Here is a 12,885-nt window from a genome sequence, read left to right as displayed (position 1 = left end):
CTCCAGCTGATGGAGCAAACATTAGATATGTTTTACATTTTCATCTATGTTTTAAAAGGAATTTCAGTTAATTTAAAACCTGAAAATATGTAACAGATCATATTGCAACTGTCCAAGAAACATACGGAATAGTTATGAGATTTATACTTTTAGTAAGATTTTTATAAAATGTGGCACACAAGTGGCTTCTCTTTGTTGTGGTCAAGATGGTTTTTGATAGCCAAATTATGATTAGTACATTATTGAGTCAAAAGAAATATTTGGTCCAAAGAAAACAAACATCATGCTTGTATTGCAAAGGCTACCTTAAACAGAATATGCAAACAGAAGGATCTTACAGGCGTAACAATAATGATAGTTAAATGGCACCAACAAAAACAATGTGTTGAAATTTACCACACTCTGGCTGCAGCATTGTGTTCGATGCATCAACCTTGTATTTTTAACCAAACAATCCTGCAGACATCCATTAATCAAAGGGATTAAACTGACTGAGTGCAGACAGATTGTGCTTAATAAGACGTACAGCCGTTGCCCTGAGCTGGTCTCCTGGTGCTGCTACATGGCTCATTTATTCTGTTCCCAGAGCAAACTCCATCATAAAGCATGACCTCTTGCAGAGACATGCTCTAACTATTAGCAATACTCTGGCTAATCAGCTGGAATTAAGATGACAACCCAAACAGAAAATGGTCTTATCTGGAGTTACATAGAACAAACAGCTCAGTTTAAAGTTTCATTTTCACATAAATTCAAATCCCACAGCTGAGTATTGAAGAAAAGCAAATAGTAGAGGTGTTTCTTTTCCTGAACTGGGTCAAATCTAAAGCTATTTTGAGACATCACCAACTTTCTCACAAATGTTACTGTGATAAATCCCACAAAATCTCTTTCCTAAACAGTTTAATTGTATTTCAGTCTTCAGAAAAATGAGGAAAATTGATATTTGCAGATACAACAATTTGCAGAATTTGAAAAATTACTTTCATTTCTACTTGCGTAAAACTGTACTGAAGTAGTGCTATTCTTACTAGAAGACAATGTTTGACTGTCGCTGTATACAACAATGCAGCCTACAAGTATTGACTCTGTCGTAAAGGGTTTATAGCTCTCTAAAACCTTAGTTTTTGCTAAGCAGCTCTTTTGAACCTCTACTCAGATTCACATCTTCAGACAGAATTGATCTTTCTCATCATCCCAATTTCCTACAACATTTATAAGGGGCAAAGTAATTAGGACTCAGCGCAAGAAGAATATAAATTTCTGGGCAAAATGTCAAAACAGGCCATCTGAAACACTTCCTCATTCAGGAGAACAAGTCTTTTTGGGTTAGAGAAGTAAATAACCAAGATGCATCTAAGTAGTGACCACAATATGAGATGATATTGAGACTCTTTGTCATGAAGTGCAGTAGAGAGGTGGTGGGGCAGGCACAGAGGACCCTGGTTGGTGTGAAGGAGAATGATGATTTTAATGATGCAGTCACAGATACAAAGTCCAAAGTCCAGGCAGCACAGAATGAGCAGAAGGCTAATTACTCACAACTGGTAGAGCCGAAAGACAACGACAGCAGACAAGACGATTAGACTAGGCTAGATGGCAAGACAGATTAGACACAACAAGACAAGGACCCAATAAGAAACACAGGTGGGATTAAATACACAGGGAGACAATCAGGAGAAACAAGGGACAGCTGGGGACAATCAAGGGGTGGACAGGACAACACGGAGACTCAATTAACTGAAAACGACACAAAAGCCTAAATTAACACAGAGAAAAACCCAAAACCTTGCACTCTTCCCCAGAGCTACTGGTAATTGTAACATTCAAAGCAACTTTTGCTTGTTTTGATAGTCAAATGAACCAAGATTCATGTAAACACATGTGGGAACCAGTGGCACTGTGAGCAAAGACAGACTGAAACAAAAGTAACTCTGTTCTGGAAGATTTTAGCCAGCATGGCTGTGTAAACGTGTGAAAGGGTAGAATGTTTGGCATAGTCTTTACAAGACAGGAAGGAAATTGTTTCCCAGCTTAGTGCCAAGCTCAGAGAAACTTTCATCAGTTAAAAATATATGATTAATTTAACATTTTGCAGTTCAAAATATCATGAAGGACAGGAAGTCTGCTGGTGGACATGCAACACAATAAGCATCGTAGTAGCTTTGCAGAAGGCATTGCTATTCTGTTACTGCAGACAAATGGACTCTGAGAAACTCAAAGTTGTGATACACTTCATCCAGAAATTCAACCTTAAACGGCATAATACAAAAAGAGGAGCATTAAATCTGGACAAGGACATCAGAAATCTGGCCTCTCCCAGCTGAAGAGAAGCATCCCTACACCTTATTAACTCCAGCGTCACTGGAGTTAATAAGGTGTCACCACTACATGTCACCATGGTGATGGTGTGTTCACAGCGATATGGTGTGTACGCTTTCCTTAACAAACAGTGTTTTGCATGTAGGCCAAAAAGGTTTCCGTTTGGTCACTGACCAGAGTTTCTTCCACACGTTTGCTACATTGCCCACCACGCTTGTGGTAAATTTCTAGTTGGTCTCCTTATTGTCTTCCTCAGACAATTAATGGCTTTTTGGGCTCTCTAGCATAATGAGAGTAAGATTATGAGAGTTTCTTTCAAATTGTTCTCCCTAAGACTGAGATCTTTGCAGCTCTTCCAGAGTTACCAGCCACCTCTTGGCATCCTCTTTATCAGCTCCGCCCAGATAGTGGGCACATGGCGTGTGCTGAGATGAGTTCATTTTGCAGTTTGCTTTAAGAGGAAACACCTTCCATTTTGTTTCAAAAGCTGACCAAGCTGCACCAGGTGGAGGTTCTGAAGTTACGTATTGAAGTGCACTGGTGTTCATTTCCCAGGCCATTTGCTTATGTGTTAAGGTAAGACTGGTGAGAAAAGTGTACTAGAATATTATGAGACAGATGCTACCATCAGCTCAACATGTTTTCCTGGGAAGTTTGTGGTTATCTCAGTAGGAGAGCTTTTCAGAACTGTTGAGCCACTACAGCATTTCATTTAGCGATAAGGCTTATGGGAATCCTACCTCCAACAAGTAATTGTTAAAATTCCAAGGTCTCAATCCTCACAAATTATGATGTAAATAAAAAAGATAAATTTGAGATGACATAAATGTTATCATGCCCTTTTCCTCACACTTTGTAAGAAAATATGTACACACACTATGGACACTGTACATACAGCTTGTTAGTGAGTTCTGGACTTTGTTTTGTTGGCGATGATTAAGTTATTTGACTCTTACAGGTCATAGTGAAAAAGAATCTTTGTAAGTTCTCCATCCAGACATGGGACAGGTCTTTAGGGTGTGATTATATTGTGTACATGGAGGGCACTGCCTGCTGAGTTTGAGGTTTATCTAACTGATTGACTCGCAGGCCATGAGAGCCTCCCTAAGAAAACATCCAGGTGCAAGATTCACGCCTCTGCTACAGGACGGCTCTGCTGGGAAAAACAAAGTAGAGGTCATCCACAGGTCCAGCTCTCAGACACTGGCAGTCTTTATACTTCTGCAGAGCGTGGTGTAGAATCTGTCAGCACACACACACACACACACCCACCCCCACACACACGCCCACCCCCACAGGTCTATGCTTGTATCTGTGTTTCTATTCCACCTCATTTATTTTCGTCTGCCTTGAATGCTTGCAAAGATTTGCTTCAGTGGTATCCCCAGTCTCTTAATTGGGCTATTAAACATTTTCATAGCATTTAGGTGGAAACAGCTGAAATGACACACCACCCGTTCAGAATGATGAATCTTCAGATAAATCAATGTCTTAAAAAACTTCAAATTTGTTGTAAATAAGTCAAATGTGAGTGTGATTAATGGTTTGAGCTTATATGGCCTTCAACATGGCTTGTCCTGGGAATAAAGCCAGAAGTTGTATTTGGCAAACAACTAATTTCACAACTAGTTCATAGAATTTTGCCACTGGACACGGTAGCGATACATCTAATGTTTATTTAGACAGAGAAAAAGCGATACACAAAATGTGTCACTTATAGTGCAGTCAGTGTTCACACCTGAAAGCTGAAATTATCATTTGAGTAATCTAAAGTTTCAATTTTGCTTTTGTCTTTAAAACAACAACAATTTTTTGCTTTTACATCTAAATTACTTCTAACCATTCATCTGAAGAATTGGGATAAATAACTTTGACTGCATACATCTATCCAGTTATGTTATTTCTTATAATTGTCATGATGTCATTATATGTCTTACGAGTTTTTGGGGTATAAAAATGTCATATAAGACAGCAAATGAACAATAGATACTAAGCAAATTTAAGTGCACCAGCAACTTTCCATCAGCCCCTGCTTGACAACATAAACTTTAAATGATCAGAGGAGAAGGAGGTTATGTTTCATGCTGCTGCGTTCAGATATGCAACTGTGAGAAATTATGATTTTTAATATGATTGGGTGTCACAAATAAACTCAAATGTTTTTTGAATAATGTCTTAAATACAGAAAAAGGGCATCAAAATAAAATATTTATTGGAGAGACCTCACAACACTGCTATGTTACTGGTTGAATCTTTGAGACATTTTGGCAAGTAATGCATCTTAAAACCTGTAGAAAAATCCACTGTTATACAAGGAATCTCATTATTTTCATCTATAAAAAGAAACTGAATGTTTACTAAAATCATATTGAAACTCTGGCTGGGATACAGCTGTTAATGTAATTCACCTACATTTATTTTATTGTTACTTTCTATTCCCTCACAATTAACCGTACTGATGTTGAAATAAATAAAAAAAATACTTGCCAAACTCCAACTCTGCAAGACTTTTCCGAAGGTGTACTTCCTTTCTTCTGCAGTGAATTGTCCTCACGCTCACATGACTCAGGACCAGATGTTCATCTCCCTCAGCTCGACCAAATTAGAGTACACAAGAGTGAACCAGGGGGAAGAGTTAAAACAAGACTTCTTGCACACGCCTGCAGGTTTCTGGTGTCACCTTACAAAGTGAGATCAGAGGAAAAGGAACCTAAACTGAAAATATCCTCCATGCAGAGGTTGTTGGCATTCCTGAGGTTTTTTTTTTATTTTTTAGAAAGACTTAAAGATAAAGAAATATGTGCTTCTTAAATAAAAATCAAACCCATCACAAAGAAAGGAGTAGTTTGTGATAAAATCACAAACTACTCCTTCATGTTTGCTTTCATGCAAAAGCATGAAAGCAAACAATTCTGCGTTTTTATTCTGACTGATTTTTTCAGTTTTGCGATAGCTTTTTTTTCTTACATGTTTCCCAGCCAATTTTAATAGCACAATTAAAACGACACAAGTAATTGTGCAGGCCATTTGATTGACGTAAACAATGGAAAGAGAATATTTATGGAAGAGGCATTCAATCTGAGAGCAAACACATACATTATCAGAGAGAGGATTACACATACTCATCATAGACATTATTTTCAGGATCTTTAGTGATGCATTTTATTCTCTTCTTCTTTGATGTTTGTTTGCTATTGACAAGGTCCTGCCATTCTTATCAGAATTGGAAGGGCCAAGGGTTGGACTATCAGAATGAGTCTGACCTTTAAGAATAGTTAATTATCTTTCAATGGTGTTTGTGATTGGACTGTTTCAAGAGTGGCTCCTGGATCTTTTTATCTGTAACGGCCCAAGTCTTACGTCAATCAGAAACTGCAAAGTTCTGGAACATCGGTGTCAATGTTGACAGTGAATTAACTGAGTTTCTAGTCACAACTTTGTTGAAGAAGCAGGGACTTCTTCAACAAAGAAGCGCATGCTCCAACATTGATACATTCAAGTAAGACTAAAATCTGTGGCAACCCAAGTATCTTCTGAGTGTAAGTTCTCAGAAAAGACAAACGCTGAATTATTAGGCCACAATAACAAGTTTGGAGGAGTTAAGTTGCAACTGCAAAGCCAATTGATGGGCACATAATAGAAGAAATTCTTCAAAGTTTCCCTAAATCATCAGCATTAAAACTGAGTCAAGTAGGCCAACAATAAGCTTCTGTCATGACTTCGACCTTAACCTTTTTGAAAATTTACATAGTTCAGTTAAACAACTCAAGCCTGGAGACCCAATCAATGTAAATTATGCAAATTTTACCATTTCTAAAAAAAATAAGAGAACTTGTCCCGGTTGAATTATGTTTTAAGCACGTGAAAGATATGACATGCGTCCTCTGGGTATTTATCTAAACATTAATGTGGGAGTTTGTTTCTATTTAAGGATAGATTTATAATTTGGACACTGTCCAGATATTAGGTTGCACTGAGGGAGAGCAGCACAAGAACAAAAACCAGTAATCATTGTGTTTTTGGTTTTGATGCTAAACAAGAAACAAGAAGTCATTTATTCAAGTAAATCCATTTTATCTTTGAATGAAATGAATTCCAGAGTCTGTGCATGAGACACTGTATAGACATCTCACACTTGTCACATTTTACAGCTGGCTTGGTATCAGATTGGAAAGTGGGCTGAGATGCTGCCACCTTCCGTTTGGTACTCTGAAGCTGTTTCCAATATTATTATGACCATGTCTTATATGGGAGACAATAACAATCAATCAGATAGGTGACAGCCTACAAACTAAACTCAATATATTCATCCTCTGTTGCTGCCCGTCCCAGGTGTGGCTACTGGTTCATTTGCAGCTTCTGTCCCTGAGGACATGTCCCTTATGTTTCTACCTCTGTGAGACACTCCCCACTTCCTCCCTCTGTACACCTCCTCTCTGACCTCCCTTTTCTTTTCCATATTTAGTATTCCTTTGTGCAACACTTGTGTGAATATTAATAAAAGTACCAGTGCATTACTCTCAGATTAATGCTTAATATCGAAGATTAAAATTCATTGAATCATTTCCTTGTTTACATCAAACTACCATCTCTCTCTCATCTCCTGTTGTTTACAGAAATTAGCAGAGAGTAAACATATCCAGCATGAATCACATCCTGTTTCTGGTTTCAAAGGCTTGCTCTGCCTTTGAAACAGGTTTGGTATGGTAGCCATACTGATTATGTTTTAAAGGCTTGTTAAAGTAATTTTAACAATGACTCAGATGCACCCACAGAGTTAATAAATGATCCCTCAGCACCTGGAACACAGCCACGATTGTAAAATCGAGCCTGAAACACATTTTGTGGGGCTTTCCCTGCCTTAAGTGAAAGGGTTGTAATATTCTACATCCTCATGGTTGTCAGGAAATGACTGCAAGTGAATGTGTTTTACCAGAAGGTCTGTCTGGCCCTGAGAATATGGGTGAATTAAAACAATGTCTCAGCTACGTGATGTGGATCAGCACATGCATGACAGATGGCATCTTCGGTTACCAAGGCAACAAAACCCTAAATCCGCCTTCATCTTGTCTCCCCCCCTCTCTTCCACTGGTGCGGTGGCGGTGGGATGGGGTGTGGTGGGTTACGGTTGATCATTCAGCAGAGCACCATGTGCTGTGTACCACTCAAATTGGTCCCCAGGGTCTAGAGGACCTGCGGCCCATCAGATGGGGACATGCTTATTAGAGACTCACAAGTGTTTTATCATCCTGTCAGATGGACGCAGATCTTATTTTGATGTAGAGTGATGTGTTTCAATAAAAGTGACCAGTTTTATGGGGTTTTTTGTGTGTGTGTCTGTGTCCTTCTGTTTGCATGTTTTTGTGTCTGTTTGCTGTTCTGATTTCCAAATACATGCAACATGCCATCAAGCTCATTTTTCACCAAGTTTGAATGTGAACGCTAAACACAGAGCGTGTAATTTTCTGATAAATAAATGAATCAATAAATAACCAAATAAATACATTTTTAGAGCACATTTTAGGGCAACCAGTTTTCTTTTTAGATAGAACAAATACAAAAAGAAAGAAGAAGTAATAAGTTAAGCAAGGCTAAAAATAGGCAATAAAATAAAAGTGTGCAGTTACCATAGCTGTTAGAAGTATTCAAGGAATGAAATTGTCTTGTGATAATGAGGAGAAATTCAGGTAAATTCTAGAAAACATATATTCTAAAATATTCAGTGTTAAAACTAAGATGGCAGAAAATGAAAGAATAAATTATTAAAACAATCATAAATACAATCGAAAGAAAGAAAAGAAGAAACAAAGAAGGAAACCAAAAAAAGGAGAAAAAATTCAACTGAGCAACTGGTGTAAAATTTTAATTATTCACCAAAAATTAACATAAATACATCAATTAAAATGGTTTAATATCAAATTCAACGTGTAATGCAATTCCATGCAATTACCATAAATTGAAACTAGTCATATAAGTGAATGCTAAAAGCTAGCTAAAAGCCAAACTCTAGAGCTAAGCTTCCTTTAAAAATATGTGATGTCCGTCTCTGATAAATGTTTAACCACTTTTTGTCTTTAGACTCACCTGAAGTTTATTTTGATGTTTGAGGTAAAAATCACAGAAAGAAACAAGCAGATTTCACTGAAAACAGCGGTAAAGAAATGTGCTAAAATGTGCAAAAATATCTTTCATTGTATAAGAAATACCCTACTCTACGTATAATTTTATTTGATTTTAATCTTCTTTGTTATGATCCTGCTATCGTATAAAATCTGTCACAGCCACAGCCTGTCGAGGTCTGAGTGTCGCAGAGGTGCTCATATAAATGGCTATTAAACAATATGTCTGTCAGCCCCGGTAATGACAAATGAATTCTGGTTTCCTCAACTCAGACTGCTGTGCCAGGAGCTTCGGGGCAAACCTTTTTTAATTAAGCTACCTGTCAAGCCAAGCCTCTTATGCTGACCCAGTCTGGTAATTACTTTACATTTTAGTCTAGCAAAGCAAAAATACAAAGATAATATGACTTATCTTTGTTAAGTCACATTATGACTTAACAAAGTCATAATGTTTTTGGTTAAAAAAAACAACATTTTTTAACAAAATGTTTTTTGTTAATCAAAAACTGAATTAACCAACATTTACAGTGACTTTTGTGGTGTGTCCAATAGAGGGCACTAGAGGGCAGCATAGCAACTCACTCTTAAATCCTTATTTTACAAGAAAGGAAATGGGGAGACATCTTTAAATGAGTAAAATCATAGAGAGGGGTACAGTCAGTTTGATTTTGATTAGATAGAGATTAAAATAATTAATAAATTACAATAATTAACAGCTGGAATCCATTGCACACTACACCTAAAAAAAACATCTAAAATCTGAAGCAAAAGGTACTTTCAGAGTCATTCCCAGGCACCTCCATGGTTACCTGACAAAAGCTGAATAGATTTCCAAACCTTTAGTAAGGCATGAAGGGGGCTGAGAGGACTCAGCTCCACAGCAGGTGACTCGCTGTCATTTCTCTCTGTCACTGCGATCCCAATCACTTGGACGCTAAAAAGATTAGCAGGAGCGAGAGGAAGCAATGGAGTACCAGAGTAATGTAATTATCAAGTGATGGAGTGCCTGAAAGGTCTGTATTATCAGCAGCGAGTTTCTTAACCCCTGTCAACACCAGAGAAATCAAACTGTCACTCACCCTCGTGTGCAGTGATGGGCAAAGGCTGATCTGGAGAGTTTGAGAAATTGATATCTTAATGTTTTTCCTTTAAGTTGCTAATATTTGTAGGGTAAATAGGCTGATGTATGTAATTCCCCACCACTTTGAGGCTGTAAAACCTATAAAGAAAAATTTAAACTGAATAAAGCACCCTGCACCCTTCCTGAATTCAGCATCAACCTCATGGCCGTAGACTGTCTCCTGACAACCACATTTCTCTTTTTTCTCTTTTCCTTTTTACGCTTACATCCCTGTCTCCATAGAAACTAATCTCTGAACTGAAATGTTGGACAAAAGACAGGAAAAAATCTGAAAGGTTCAAGGACATACAGATGTAAAAGACACAGATATGTCTCGATTTGTAATCTATGTACAGTGCAGAATCTTCACCATCAAGAAAGCTTCGGTCGCAACAAATAAATGAAATAATAAAGAAATGTTGAGGTATTTAGTATTTTTTTACGTTTTGATAAAAAACAGACTTTTAAAATAGAAGAATTTCTTTCATCACTTCTCTTTTGTCATGGTTTAGCGAAGTTTCAATTATTTAACAATTTATTTTCTGGAAAATTAGAAATGAAATGCATTTTTTTGTGGAAAAAAACACAGCAGACTAAAAACAAGGAAAAACCATTTACCACAAATATTAAAGAAACACAACCAAGTCTTCAATGAAAACATTTTTGTGAGTCCTGTGAGGGAATCAGTTTCAATTGACTTGACGGGAAAGCTGGTCGCTGGTTCTGGTGCTTTGTACCTGGATCAGAGTCTCTGGTAGAAGATTTCTTTATGTCGTAGCATCTTATTGGAATCTGAAGAGTCTTGGGAATGAGACACAAAGTGTTGGATTTTAGGAAATAACAATTGCAGTGAGCAGGCAATGTTCAGTGGTTTTCAATATTTCTGAAAATGTTATGTTAGTAACTGATGTGCTGCTATCGTCCATAAAATGGATCAGAACCTTTGGTCATAACAGCAGGGAGCATCGATTAACTCAAAATGTCATCATGGATTTCAAACGCTGAAATGTTGTGCAATGAATTGGATGAATTACTTAAGTATCTGAATGAACGCATTAAGTATCATAAAATAGGTATTTTCTTGCCATGAACTTTAAAAACACGCTCATTTCTTGTTTTCGTTTCATGTTGGCTGAGAGTTGTCAGGCTTGACTGATTTGGTGAAACCTCAATTGTAAATAACTTTATTGCATTTATGTCTGTGTTTGTTTAGGTGTTTGTGTGTTTGTTATGTGCATAAATGGTTTAAAACATTTCAGTACCATGTCTAGAAACAGTCTGATTGAGGAGAAGGGAGACAGACTGACAGAAACAGTAAGAGGATGAGTAAAGATCTTCCTCCTGTGAGTGGCAGAGGACTGTCAGATTGCAGTGATTGTGCACTTGTAGTAGTTCAGCGGTGGTCAGAGCCACGTGAAGAGAAGACCATTAAAAACAGCATGTTTATGTAGCATGGAGCTGTGGAGGAGAGACCAAAAACAAGTATTTTGTTCTGTGGTCATGACTTCTCCTTGTCTGCAGCAGCAAATCTGCTAGAGTGTGTGGAAAATGGATAATAGGTTATAATCACAAATTTGTGCCTGTGCAGTGTTTGTGTGTTTGCATGATTGTCAAAAGTCCATATGAGGCAGACAGTATCTGACCAGTGGGTGACTCATGCAGCGCATCATTCAGATGTAGCATCTCTGCAGAGTCTGAGTCACCATGCAGCAGTGACAGAGTAGGAGGAGTGTGAGGGAAGGAGGGGGAAAGAGCCATCAGATAATAAAGAAAGAAGATATGATGAAAGAAAGCTCATGACTTTATCTTATCCTTGTCACGTGACTCCTGTTGCAAGCTTCCCTTCATTCTGATGTCCCAAATGTGTTATCTTGACCTCTGATTGATATTTTTGTCTGTGAAAGATCTTCAGGAAGTAGATATTTCTAGATATACAGGCAAGATGTTTAGAATGAGTCTTAAATGTTGCTGCAGGTTCTCCATTGAGGGTTTCTCCAACATGTTCCCGTCTTGAATTTAAAAATCCCTTTTAGATATTTTTTTGGCTAAGCAAATTATTACTACATGTATTTTTTTATAATTTTTTATTAAAAAAAAAACTCAAGCAATTTTTTTATTTCCACTGGAAATCTTTACATTTTCCCCTGTGACTGCAGGCAAATATCAAAAGTAGTGCCTCCATTGTGTTTTACTCTGTTTGTTGCCTCGCCCTTTTATTCCTCCCTCACCCTGGTCCCACAGTGTCTACCCTCACCGTCTCAACTCTTAAAGGCACCTAACATTTTATCACTTTAACAACAGAAAACGTGAAGCTCTAGGAATGGTGTAAATGAGCGTTGTCAAGTTCTTGCTGGAACTGACTGCTAGAAGAGAGTAAATAAGGAAACAAGTGGTTGTATGAATGCAAGATTTTTTTTTCTCCTTAAATTCTCAAGCAAGTTCATGGTTTCTGCTGAAGATGAAGATAATCGGCTGCAATTTTAAAGCAATTTTGAGCCCTGATGGGTAAATGGGTAAATTGCAGGTTGCACAAAGGAGGCTATTCATAGTGGCAATTACAGCTAATAGTTTAACATGGAGATAATAAGAGACTTGATCTGAGAATTGAGATTGTTTATTGAATGTTTTTATCGGGGTAGTTGCTGTTTAACACAAGTGACAGTGGTGGAAAACAGGTTTATCATGGTCAGCTTTCATACTGATAAGGCTGTGAGCAAACAGCCCACTCTAAATGTACAACAAAAGGGTTGCACTGTGATAGTCTGTTTCTCATATTATCCCTCTGCTTGGAGACCACTCTATCAGATGTGTCTCACCTCTGTGTCTAATGAAATCAGGCGGACACAAAGCAATGACATTAATTCAGATCAATAAATCATCTCAGGAAGGAGAGTGGTTTGTTAATTTATTTAATTTTTTTTCTTTTATCATCACCACTCTGTCATGTAAAATCTGTTTCAGATTATGCTTTTCCCCCTGGTTTTATCTTAAGAGAAAAAAAAATAGACATTAACAGCCCTGACACCCCACCTCCTCCCACCCCGTCTCTCACTTTTTAATGAGATTTGGAGTGCGCTCGTCACCCCACTGTGAAGCCATCGGTGACAGGAAAGAGGACAAAAGGAGGCCTGATGCTCGGGCTTTGGGAAATACCCCTCCGCCCCCACACCACCCCTCCATCGCACACATACACATCTAATGTGAGCGCCCATCTGGTGATAGAGCACTAAGAGGAAAGGGTGAATGAAACCTACAAGGACACATGTGCACAGAAACACACCTTAGTCTAGGTACTTTAGCTCCAATAACCGAGTAAAAGAAAAC

This window comes from Xiphophorus hellerii, chromosome 4 (genome assembly GCF_003331165.1).
Source record: "Xiphophorus hellerii strain 12219 chromosome 4, Xiphophorus_hellerii-4.1, whole genome shotgun sequence".
In the NCBI taxonomy this organism is placed as follows: Eukaryota; Metazoa; Chordata; class Actinopteri; order Cyprinodontiformes; family Poeciliidae; genus Xiphophorus; species Xiphophorus hellerii.
Note: the sequence above shows the minus strand (reverse complement) of the source record.